At 42.3% G+C, this 10,936-nt stretch overlaps 1 pseudogene; it reads right to left on the minus strand.

Annotated features, from left to right (window-relative positions):
* Positions 1 to 1,436: 1,436 nt before the first annotated feature.
* Positions 1,437 to 8,928, minus strand: LOC135538116 (lysosome membrane protein 2-like; annotated as a pseudogene).
* Positions 8,929 to 10,936: the final 2,008 nt, after the last annotated feature.

Genomic DNA, 10,936 nt, shown 5'->3' on the forward strand with positions numbered 1-10,936 from the left:
TCTAAAGTAGTGCACTATATAGGGAATAGGGTTCCATAGGGCTCTGGTCTAAAGTAGTGCACTATATATGGGAATAGGGTTCCATAGGGCTCTGGTCTAAAGTAGTGCACTATATATAGGGAATAGCGTTCCATAGGGCTCTGGTCTAAAGTAGTGCACTATATAGGGAATAGGGTTCCATAGGGCTCTGGTCTAACGTGGTGCACTATATAGGGAATAGGGTTCCATAGGGCTCTGGTCTAAAGTAATGCACTATATATAGGGAACAGGGTTATATAGGGAATAGTGCACTATATATGGAATAGGGTTCCATAGGGCTCTGGTCTAAAGTAGTGCACTATATAAAGAATATGGTGCCATTTTGGGACACAACCCTAGTCTCTTATCTTTAGTGTCTCTACGCCTGGTACTAAGCCACTCCAACTGCACCACAAACAGCTCTATAAACAACAGCTTATCAACAGGGAGGACTTTATACACACTGCCTCTGACTGGTCTTGGCTCAGGAAGAGCACTGGGTCGTGTTCATTAGTGCACACCGTTGCATAACATTTTGCAATGAAAAACCAAGCTTTTCTTACTGGCTAGATTTAGGTAGTTACTGTAATTTGTCTCCTGAGCATCATAGTATATGTGTGTGTCCACTTTGTGTGAATGAGTGAGATTATCCTTCTGTAGTAAAAAATAAAATAAAAATGCTCTGAAAATTATGGCTTGTTCTACTGAAGTGGTAGTGTTCCCTCTAGTGATCAAACTGAAAACATGCTGATGCCAGAGGTAAGGTACTTTTGGCAAAAGGTTATACACAAAACAAAAATATAAAACTCAATATGTAAAGTGTTGGTCCCATGTTCCATGAGCTGAAATAAAGATCCCAGAAATGTTCCATACGCACAAAAAGCTTATTTCTATCAAATTCTGTGCACAAATTTGTTTACATCCCTGTTAGTGAGTATTTGTCCTTTGCCAAGGTAATCCATCCACCTGTCAGGTGTGGCATATGAAGCTGATTAAACAGCATGATCATTACACAGGTGCACCTTGCGCCGGGGACAATAAAAGGTCCCTAAAATGTGCAGTTGTGTCACAAGCGCAATGCCACAGATGTCTCAAGTTTTGAGGAGAGTGCAAATGGCATGCAGACTGCAGGAATGTCCACCAGAGCTGTTGCCAGAGAAGCGTTCATTTCTCTACCATAAGCCGCATCCAACATTATTTTAGACAATGTGGCAGCACATCCAACTGGCCTCACACACAGATCACGTGTCCAGGTCCTCCCCACATCCGGCTTCTTCTCCCACGGGATTGTCTGAGTCCAGCCACCCGGACATCTGATGAAACTGTGGGTTTGGACAAGCAAAGAATTTCTGCACAGAAAACGTCTCAGGGAAGCTCATCTGTGTGTCTTAACCGACTTCAGTGGTCAAACGGCTCACATTCGCTTGGCCACTGGCGCCGCTGGAGAACTGTGCTCTTCACGGATGAATCCAGAGTTTCAACTGTACGGGCAGATGACAGACGTGTGGGCGGCGGTTTGCCGATGTCAACGTTGTGAACAGAGTGCCCCGTGGTGGCGGTGGGGTTATGGTATGGGCAGGCATCAGCTACTGGACAAGCGAACACAATGGCAATTTCAATGCACAGAGATACCGTGACGAGATCCTGAGGCCCATTGTTGTGCCATTCATCCACCACCATCACCTCATGTTTCAGCCTGATAATGCACAGCCCTGTTGTAAAGATCTGTACACAATTCCTGGAAGCGGAAAATGTCCCAGTTCTTCCATGGCCTGAATACTCACCAGACATGTCACCCATTGAGCATGTTTGGGATGCTCTGGATCGGCGTGTATGACAGCGTGTTCCAGTTCTCGTCAATATCCAGCAACTTCGGACAGCCACTGAAGAGGAGTGGGACAACACTCCACAGGCCACAATCAACAGCCTGATCAACTCTTGTGTGAAGGAGATGTTTCACGCTGCATGAAGCAAAATGGTGGCAACACCAGATACAGACTGGTTTTCTGATCCACTCCCTACTTTTTTATTTGTTATTATTTTTAAAGGTATCTGTGACCAACAGATTCATATCTGTATTCCCATTCATCTGATAATCCATAGATTAGGGCCTAATGAAATTATTTAAATTGACTGATTTCCTTATATGACCTGTAACTCAGTAAAATCTTTTAAATTGTTACATGTTGCATTTATATTTTTGTTCAGTTTACATACCGGGTTGATATCTATGATGGTTTCGTGTTGCTTCTTGTTTGGTTTCATCCCGAAGATGTCTTTGACAAACTTTTCATCTGCCTGGTAGAAGTGTGGAGAAGACATGACGATCGGAGCATCTGGGATGTGAAATATGATACAACATTGAGATGACGTTTTTTCCCACCTCATAATTCATTAATAATTAATTAATAATAATTAACCTCAATAATAATTGTGTTAATAATGGACCTCAGATAGATGATGTTTTGAATCCATACGGTTACAGTCCTGACTAGGAGTGGCTCAGTTGATAAGAGTGTGGCATTGACTAGTACCGACAAGGTTGCGGGTTCAACCCCGTAGGGATCACATAAAAAACATATGCACTCAATGTATAAAATTGGAAACAGGAAAGACATGATATATTATTACCTTGTTTACAGGCACTGACTTGGAGCACGCCAGAGCCCAGACAGTTCCCTGGTGGGGAACAGAAACCAGCGTTCTCTGTTGTGTTGGCAAATACCTTGCTGGGTGGAGAGAACCTGTAGCCTGGGACACCCATCACACTGCTCTCCCTCCTCATAGATGGCATAGATAGATCTGACAAAGAGGACAATGAACAGAGCACAGATTAATTGAATTAATGTGAAAGAGCGATACATAAATATGTTTACAAACACACGGAGTAGCAAGCTAGCCAACTCATGCAAGATTTTGTTCTGGGGTCAGTAATTACAGGAGTGTTAGTGGAGTGTAAACCTCATTAAAAGTATTCTGAAACATGAAAACTATTGAGAGAAGTAACTTTGTTGGGACAACTCTGTACAACTCTGTACAAAAATGTCAGTCTCTCGATGTGCAAAACTGATAGAGACATACCCCAAGCGACTTACAGCTGTAATCGCAGCAAAAGGTGGCGCTACAAAGTATTAACTTAAGGGGCTGAATAATTTTGCACGCCCAATTTTTCAGTTTTTGATTTGTTAAAAAAGTTTGAAATATCCAATAAATGTCGTTCCACTTCATGATTGTGTCCCACTTGTTATTGATTCTTCACAAAAACATACAGTTTTATATCTTTATGTTTGAAGCCTGAAATGTGGCAAAAGGTCGCAAAGTTCAAGGGGGCCGAATACTTTCGCAAGGGCACTGTATACTACTATATGTGTGAATTTGTATTTATTTGGAATGGACCATTATCATGCACCTTTCTCGAAACAGGGGCAAAAAATACATGTCATCTATGCACTTAAAAAGTCTGTGGTTAATTTTAATGCCACTCAGGTAGGCTATACTCCTGTTGTAAAGAGAAGCAATGTGCTAAATATTAGGAAAGTTGAGAAATAGAAATAGTCGGCCTAGCCTATAGAAAGCTGATAGGAGCCTCTTCTTTTTAATAGAGGCCATCAAAACTGGATTCTCACTCAATTGCATAGCCTATAGAAATTTGCGCAACATGAGCTGTCTGAGTGATTAGAGGGACAATAGAGTGCTGACTACCAGGTAGTTTGCTCGTTTGGTAGACTACTAATGACCATCATCAGCATCAGAGCTAGGAGAAGCCTAGTTACTAAACGGTCGGTGTTGCGGTAATACAAACCCCGTAACAGGCCTATACTCAACTTCGTGCATTTTAGTTAAATGTATTTAATTTGCAAACAGGCTGAATGATAGTAACTTGTGATGACAAACTCTGAAAATAATGTAAACGTAGAGCAAGCACCCACGACAGAGACATGAGAGTTCAGACCCAAAACCAACCTGCAGAGATCAGAGGAAAACATGTAGAGGGTCTCATTCTTGGTGATGATTGGATGAAAGGAGGCCCCATTGGTCCCATTGATCATGTTACACTCATCTGTGGTCCACCAATTCAGAGCGCTGCACACGAGAGAACACATTGTTGTCATGGTTATCACTTCAAAATGGATTCTGACTGTATTTGCCTTCTGTGAAATCTAGATCACATTTAGCCTTGCGAAACCACACTGACCAGAACACTCACATTTTGTTTCACCTGAAGTAAAAACAAAAACGTGAGATCAGGTTTAACGAGGCTAAGAAAAAAAACACCCCTCTAAAATTACAGTTATTAGTTCATTACAGTGCACTCAGCCAATCTCCACTGCAACCCCAGAAGCTGTGGATAACAGGTGCGGTACAATAGACTAGAGACTAAATATTCCTTTTGATTTAAGTTCTGCACCCTGTCTTCATTCATAATGAGATGCACGAATGACTAATTCCTCTGTGTGTAGACATCACTAACCTAGACAGCAGCCTGTGTGTAGACATCACTAACCTAGACAGCACTAACCTAGACAGCACTAACCTAGACAGCACTAACCTAGACAGCACTAACCGAGACAGCACTAACCTAGACAGTAGCCTGTGTGTAGACATCACTAACCTAGACATCACTAACCTAGACAGTAGCCTGTGTGTAGACATCACTAACCTAGACAGCACTAACCTAGACAGTAGCCTGTGTGTAGACATCACTAACCTAGACAGTAGCCTGTGTGTAGACATCACTAACCTAGACATCACTAACCTAGACAGCAGCCTGTGTGTAGACATCACTAACCTAGACAGCACTAACCTAGACAGTAGCCTGTGTGTAGACATCACTAACATAGACAGCACTAACCCTAGACAGTAGCCTGTGTGTAGACATCACTAACCTAGACATCACTAACCTAGACAGCAGCCTGTGTGTAGACATCACTAACCTAGACAGTAGCCTGTGTGTGGACATCACTAACCTAGACAGCAGCCTGTGTGTGGACATCACTAACCTAGACAGCACTAACCTAGACAGCACTAACATAGACAGCAGCCTGTGTGTAGACATCACTAACATAGACAGTAGCCTGTGTGTGGACATCACTAACCTAGACAGCAGCCTGTGTGTAGACATCACTAACCTAGACAGTAGCCTGTGAGGGACATCACTAACCTAGACAGTAGCCTGTGTGTGGACATCACTAACCTAGACAGTAGCCTGTGTGTGGACATCACTAACCTAGACAGCAGCCTGTGTGTAGACATCACTAACATAGACATCATTAACCTAGCACATCACTAACCTAGACATCACTAACCTAGACATCACTAACCTAGACAGCAGCCTGTGTGTAGACATCACTAACCTAGACAGCAGCCTGTGTGTAGACATCACTAACCTAGACAGCACTAACCTAGACAGCACTAACCTAGACAGTAGCATGTGTATGACAGCACTAACCTAGACAGCACTAACCTAGACAGCACTAACCTAGACAGCACTAACCTAGACAGCACTAACCTAGACTGCACTAACCGAGACAGCACTAACCTAGACAGTAGCCTGTGTGTAGACATCACTAACCGAGACAGCACTAACCGAGACAGCACTAACCGAGACAGCACTAACCTAGACAGTAGCCTGTGTGTAGATATCACTAACCTAGACATCACTAACCTAGACAGCAGTCTGTGTGTAGACAGCACTAACCTAGACATCACTAACCTAAACAGCACTAACCTAGACAGCACTAACCTAAACAGCACTAACCTAGACATCACTAACCTAGACATCAGCCTGTGTGTAGACATCACTAACTTAGACAGTACTAACCTAGATATCACTAACCTAGACATCACTAACCTAAACAGCACTAACCTAGACAGCACTAACCTAGACATCACTAACCTAGACAGAACTAACCTAGACATCACTAACCTAGACAGCACTAACCTAGACAGCACTAACCTAGACATCACTAACCTAGACATCACTAACCTAGACATCACTAACCTAGACATCACTAACCTAGACATCACTAACCTAGACATCACTAACCTACACAGCACTAACCTAGACAGCACTAACCTAGACATCACTAACCTAGACATCACTAACCTAGACATCACTAACCTAGACATCACTAACCTAGACAGCACTAACCTAGACAGCACTAACCTAGACAGCACTAACCTAGACAGCAGCCTGTGTGTAGACATCACTAACCTAGACATCACTAACCTAGACATCACTAACCTAGACAGCACTAACCTAGACAGCACTAACCTAGACAGTAGCATGTGTGTAGACAGCACTAACCTAGACAGCACTAACCTAGACAGCACTAACCTAGACAGCACTAACCTAGACAGCACTAACCTAGACTAGCACTAACCTAGACAGCACTAACCTAGACAGCACTAACCTAGACAGCACTAACCTAGACAGCACTAACCTAGACAGCAGCATGTGTGTAGACAGCACTAACCTAGACAGCACTAACCTAGACAGCACTAACCTAGATATCACTAACCTAGACATCACTAACCTAGACATCACTAACCTAGACATCACTAACCTAGACATCACTAACCTAGACATCACTAACCTAGACAGCACTAACCTAGACAGCACTAACCTAGACAGCACTAACCTAGACAGCACTAACCTAGACAGCACTAACCTAGACAGCACTAACCTAGACAGCACTAACCTTAATGTGTGTAATTTCTTTACTCCTTAATGTGTTTGAGCCAATCAGTTGTGTGGTATACAGAATCTGGTATTTTACCAAATAGAGCTAAGTCCATATTATGTCAAGAACAGCTCAAATAAGTGAAGAGAAACGACAGTCCATCATAACTTTAAGACATGAAGGTCAGTCAATCTGGAAAATTTCAAGAACTTTTCAAGTTTCTTCAATTGCAGTCGCAAAACCCATCAATCGCTATGATGAAACTGGCTTTCATGAGGACCGCCAGAGGAATGGAAGACCCAGAGTTATCGCTGCTGCAGAGGATAAGTTCTTTAGAGTTGCCAGCCTCAGAAATTGCAGCCCAAATAAATGCTTCATAGAGTTCAAGTAACAGACACATCAACATCAACTGTTCAGTGGAGACTGTGTGAATCAGGCCTTCATGGTCAAATTGCTGTAAAGAAACCACTACTAAAAGGACACCAATAAGAAGAAGAGACTTGCTTGGGTCGAGAAACACAAGCAACGGACCTCAGACCAGTGGAAATCTGTCGTTTGGACTCCAGAGCAAATTGGAGATTTTTGGTCCCAATTGCCATGTGTTTGTGAGACTCGCTGTGGGTGAGCGGATGATCTCCACATGTGTATTTCCCACCGTAAAGCATGGTGTGATGGTGTTATGGTGTGTGGGTGACGCTGTCTGTGAATGATTTACAATTCACGGCACACTTAACCAACATGATTACCACAGCATTCTGCAGTAATACGCCATTCCATCCGGTTTGGGCTTAGTGGGACTATCATTTGTTTTTCAACAGGACAATGACCCAACACACCTCCAGGCTGTGTAAGGGCTATTTGACCAAGAAGGAGAGTGATGGAGTGCTGCATCAGATGACCTGGCATCCACAATCCCCCGACCTCAACCCAATTGAGATGGTTTGGGATGAGTTGTACCGAAAGAGTGACGGAAAAGCAGCCAAGAAGTGCACAGCATATGTGGGGAAGTCCTTCAAGACAGTTGGAAAAGCATTCCAGGTCAAGCTGGTTGAGAGAATACCAAGAGTGTGCAAAGCTGTCATCAAGGCAAAGGGTGGCTATTTGAAGAATCTCAAATATATTTTGATTTGTTTAACACTTTTTTGGTTACTACATGATTCCATGTGTTATTTCATAGTTTTGATGTCTTCACTATATATTCTACAAAGTAGAAAATAGTTTAAAAAGAAACACTTGAATGAGTAGGTGTTCTACAACTTTTGACCAGTAGTGTATGTTTAGGCAGCAGCCACTCTGTGCTAGTGATGGCTATTTAACAGGTGGCTATTTAATAAGGTATCCGTTTTTTGTTTTTAAAAACCTGTTTGTGCTGTCATTATGGGATATTGTGTGTAGATTGTTGAGGGGGGATAATATTTAATCCATTTTAGAATAAGGCTGTAACGTAACAAAATGTGGAAAAGTCAAGGGGCCTGTACACAAACTGAACAATTAGATTACAAATGAAATGAGTTTGTGTTTATGGTCATTCTTGACAATAGGAGGCCCAATACTTTCGTATTTATATGTTTATAGCATAATACGTTGTGGAATGTTCTATAGAAGGCTTACCTTTGACCCTTCCACTGATCTATAACGGCAAAGTCCTTATAACTCTGCTGACCGGTCAGAAACACATACTCTCCATCATCTGTAGCATTTTGCTGAAATACAAAAAACAGAACCACCAAGAAACACCCACCTCCTTCGTGAGTTCATAAAAACAGAATATATCTAAGAGACTCAAAATCGTTGACATGTAAAACAGTGTGTTGAATCTGAAACAATGTTTTCTATAGACATTTACACGACAAGGCTTTCATAGATCTAATTCTATACTTACTTTATGGAAGTGACTATTTACAAAACATTATTACCACAGCACTTAAATAACCAACCACTTTTTTTTAAATAGCACAATTACAAATATCTAACATCAATCAACATATTACAACCAACCATACAGTCCATATTGAGTCGTGAGTGAGAATCAAACCTTGTAGAAGAGTCCAAACACATCATCTAATGTATGGTCCACTACTTTCAGAGCTTTGAGAAGGCCATCCTCATAGCCCCAAAGCAGTTCTCCCACAGTGTGTGTAGTGAACAGGTCTTCATTCACCGACTTCATGTAAGATGAGATGATATTGGCAATAAATGACGTATCCTTGAATTTTTCCATCACCGTCTGGGAACAGAGAGAGAAAGAAAATAGAACTGAATGATTCATCCTTCACAAGCTAAACCGGACAGCACTGGGCCAATTGCACCGCCCTATGGGACTCCCAATCACGGCCGGATGTGATACAGCCTAGAATCGAACCAGGGACTGTAGTGACGCCTCTTGCACTGAGATACAGTGCCTCTTAGACCGCTGCGCCACTCTGGAGCCCTGTACAGTTGAAGTTGGAAGTTTACATACACCTTAGCCAAATACATTTTAACTCAGTTTTTGACATTTAATCCTAGTAAAACTTCCCTGCCTTAGCTAAGTCAGGATCATCACTTTATTTTGGCCAGGGCGCTCTTGAAAAAGAGATTTTAATCTCAATGAGCCCTTCCTGGTTAAATAAAGGTTAAATACATTTTCAGAATGTGAAATATAAAAAAACAGTAAAGATTTATTTCAACTTTTATATCTTTAATCACATTCCCAGTGGGTCAGAAGTTTACATACACTCAATTAGTATTTGGTAGCATTGCCTTTAAATTGTTTAACTTGGGTCAAACGTTTTGGGTAGCCTTCCACAAGCTGGGTGAATTTTGGCCCATTCCACCTAACAGAGCTGGTGTACCCGAGTCAGGTTTGTAGGCCTCCTTGCTTGCACATGCTTTTTCAGTTCTGCCCACACATTTTCTATAAGATTGAGGTCAGGGCTTTGTGATGGCCACTCCAATACCTAGACTTTGTTGTCCTTAAGCCATTTTGCCACAACTTTGGAAGTGTGCTTGGGGTCCTTGTCCATTTGGAAGACCCATTTGCGACCAAGCTTTAACTTCCTGACTGATGTCTTGAGATGTTGCTTCAGTCTTGAGATGTTGCTTCAATATATCCACATAATTTTCCTCTTCATGATGCCATCTATTTTGTGAAGTGCACTAGTCCTGCTGCAGCAAAGCACCCCCACAACACGATGCTGCCACCCCCGTGCTTCATGGTTGGGATGGTGTTCTTCAGCTTGCAAGTCTCCCCCTTTTTCCCCCAAACATAACGATGGTCATTATGGCCAAACAGTTCTATTTTTGTTTCATCAGAGGACATTTCTCCAAAAAGTACAATCTTTGTCCCCATGTGCAGCTGCAAACCGCAGTCTGGCATTTTTATGGCGGATTTGGAGCAGTGTCTCCTTCCTTGCTGAGCAGCCTTTCAGGTTATGTTGATATAGACCATGGTCTGTATATAGACACTTTTGTAACTCGTTTCCTCCAGCATCTTCACAAGGTCCTTTGCTGTTGTTCTTGAAATTGATTTTCACTTTTCGCACCAAAGTACATTCATCTCTAGGAGACAGAAAGTGTCTCCTTCCTGAGCGGTATGATGGCTGCATGGTCCCATGGTGTTTATACTTGCATAAAATAGTTTCAACAGATGAACGTGGTACCTTCAGGCAATTGGAAATTGCTCCCAAGGATGAACCAGACTTATGGAGGTGTCCAATATTTTTCTGAGGTCTTGGCAGATTCTTTTTTGATTTTCCCATGATGTCAAGCAAAGAGGCACTGAGTTTGAAGGTAGGCCTAGAAATACATCCACGGTACACCTCCGATTCACTCAAATGATGGCAATTAGTCATCAGAAGCTTCTAAAGCCATAACATTTTCTGAAATTTTCCAAGCTGTCAACTTTGTGTATAAACTTCTGACCAACTGGAATTGTGATACAGTAATCATAAATGAAATAATCTGTCTGTAAACAATTAAGTTGGAAACATTACTTCTGTCATGCACAAAGTAGATGTCTCAGCTGACTTGCCAAAACTATAGTTTTAACAAGAAATTTCAGGAGTGGTTAAAAAACACGCTTTAGTCAGCTGTGCCACCAGAGACTCTGAGTCTGGGTGTCTGTGGCTCTGTCGCAACCAGCCTACACCGGGAGGATGCGTTGGATGCGCGCCTGTGTTACAGCTGTGCGGCTTGGTAGGTTGTGTTTTCGAGGACGCATGACTTTCAACCTTAGTCTCTCCCATCAGATGGGG

The sequence above is a fragment of the Oncorhynchus masou genome, unplaced genomic scaffold, assembly GCF_036934945.1.
Source record: "Oncorhynchus masou masou isolate Uvic2021 unplaced genomic scaffold, UVic_Omas_1.1 unplaced_scaffold_9092, whole genome shotgun sequence".
NCBI lineage: Eukaryota > Metazoa > Chordata > Actinopteri > Salmoniformes > Salmonidae > Oncorhynchus > Oncorhynchus masou.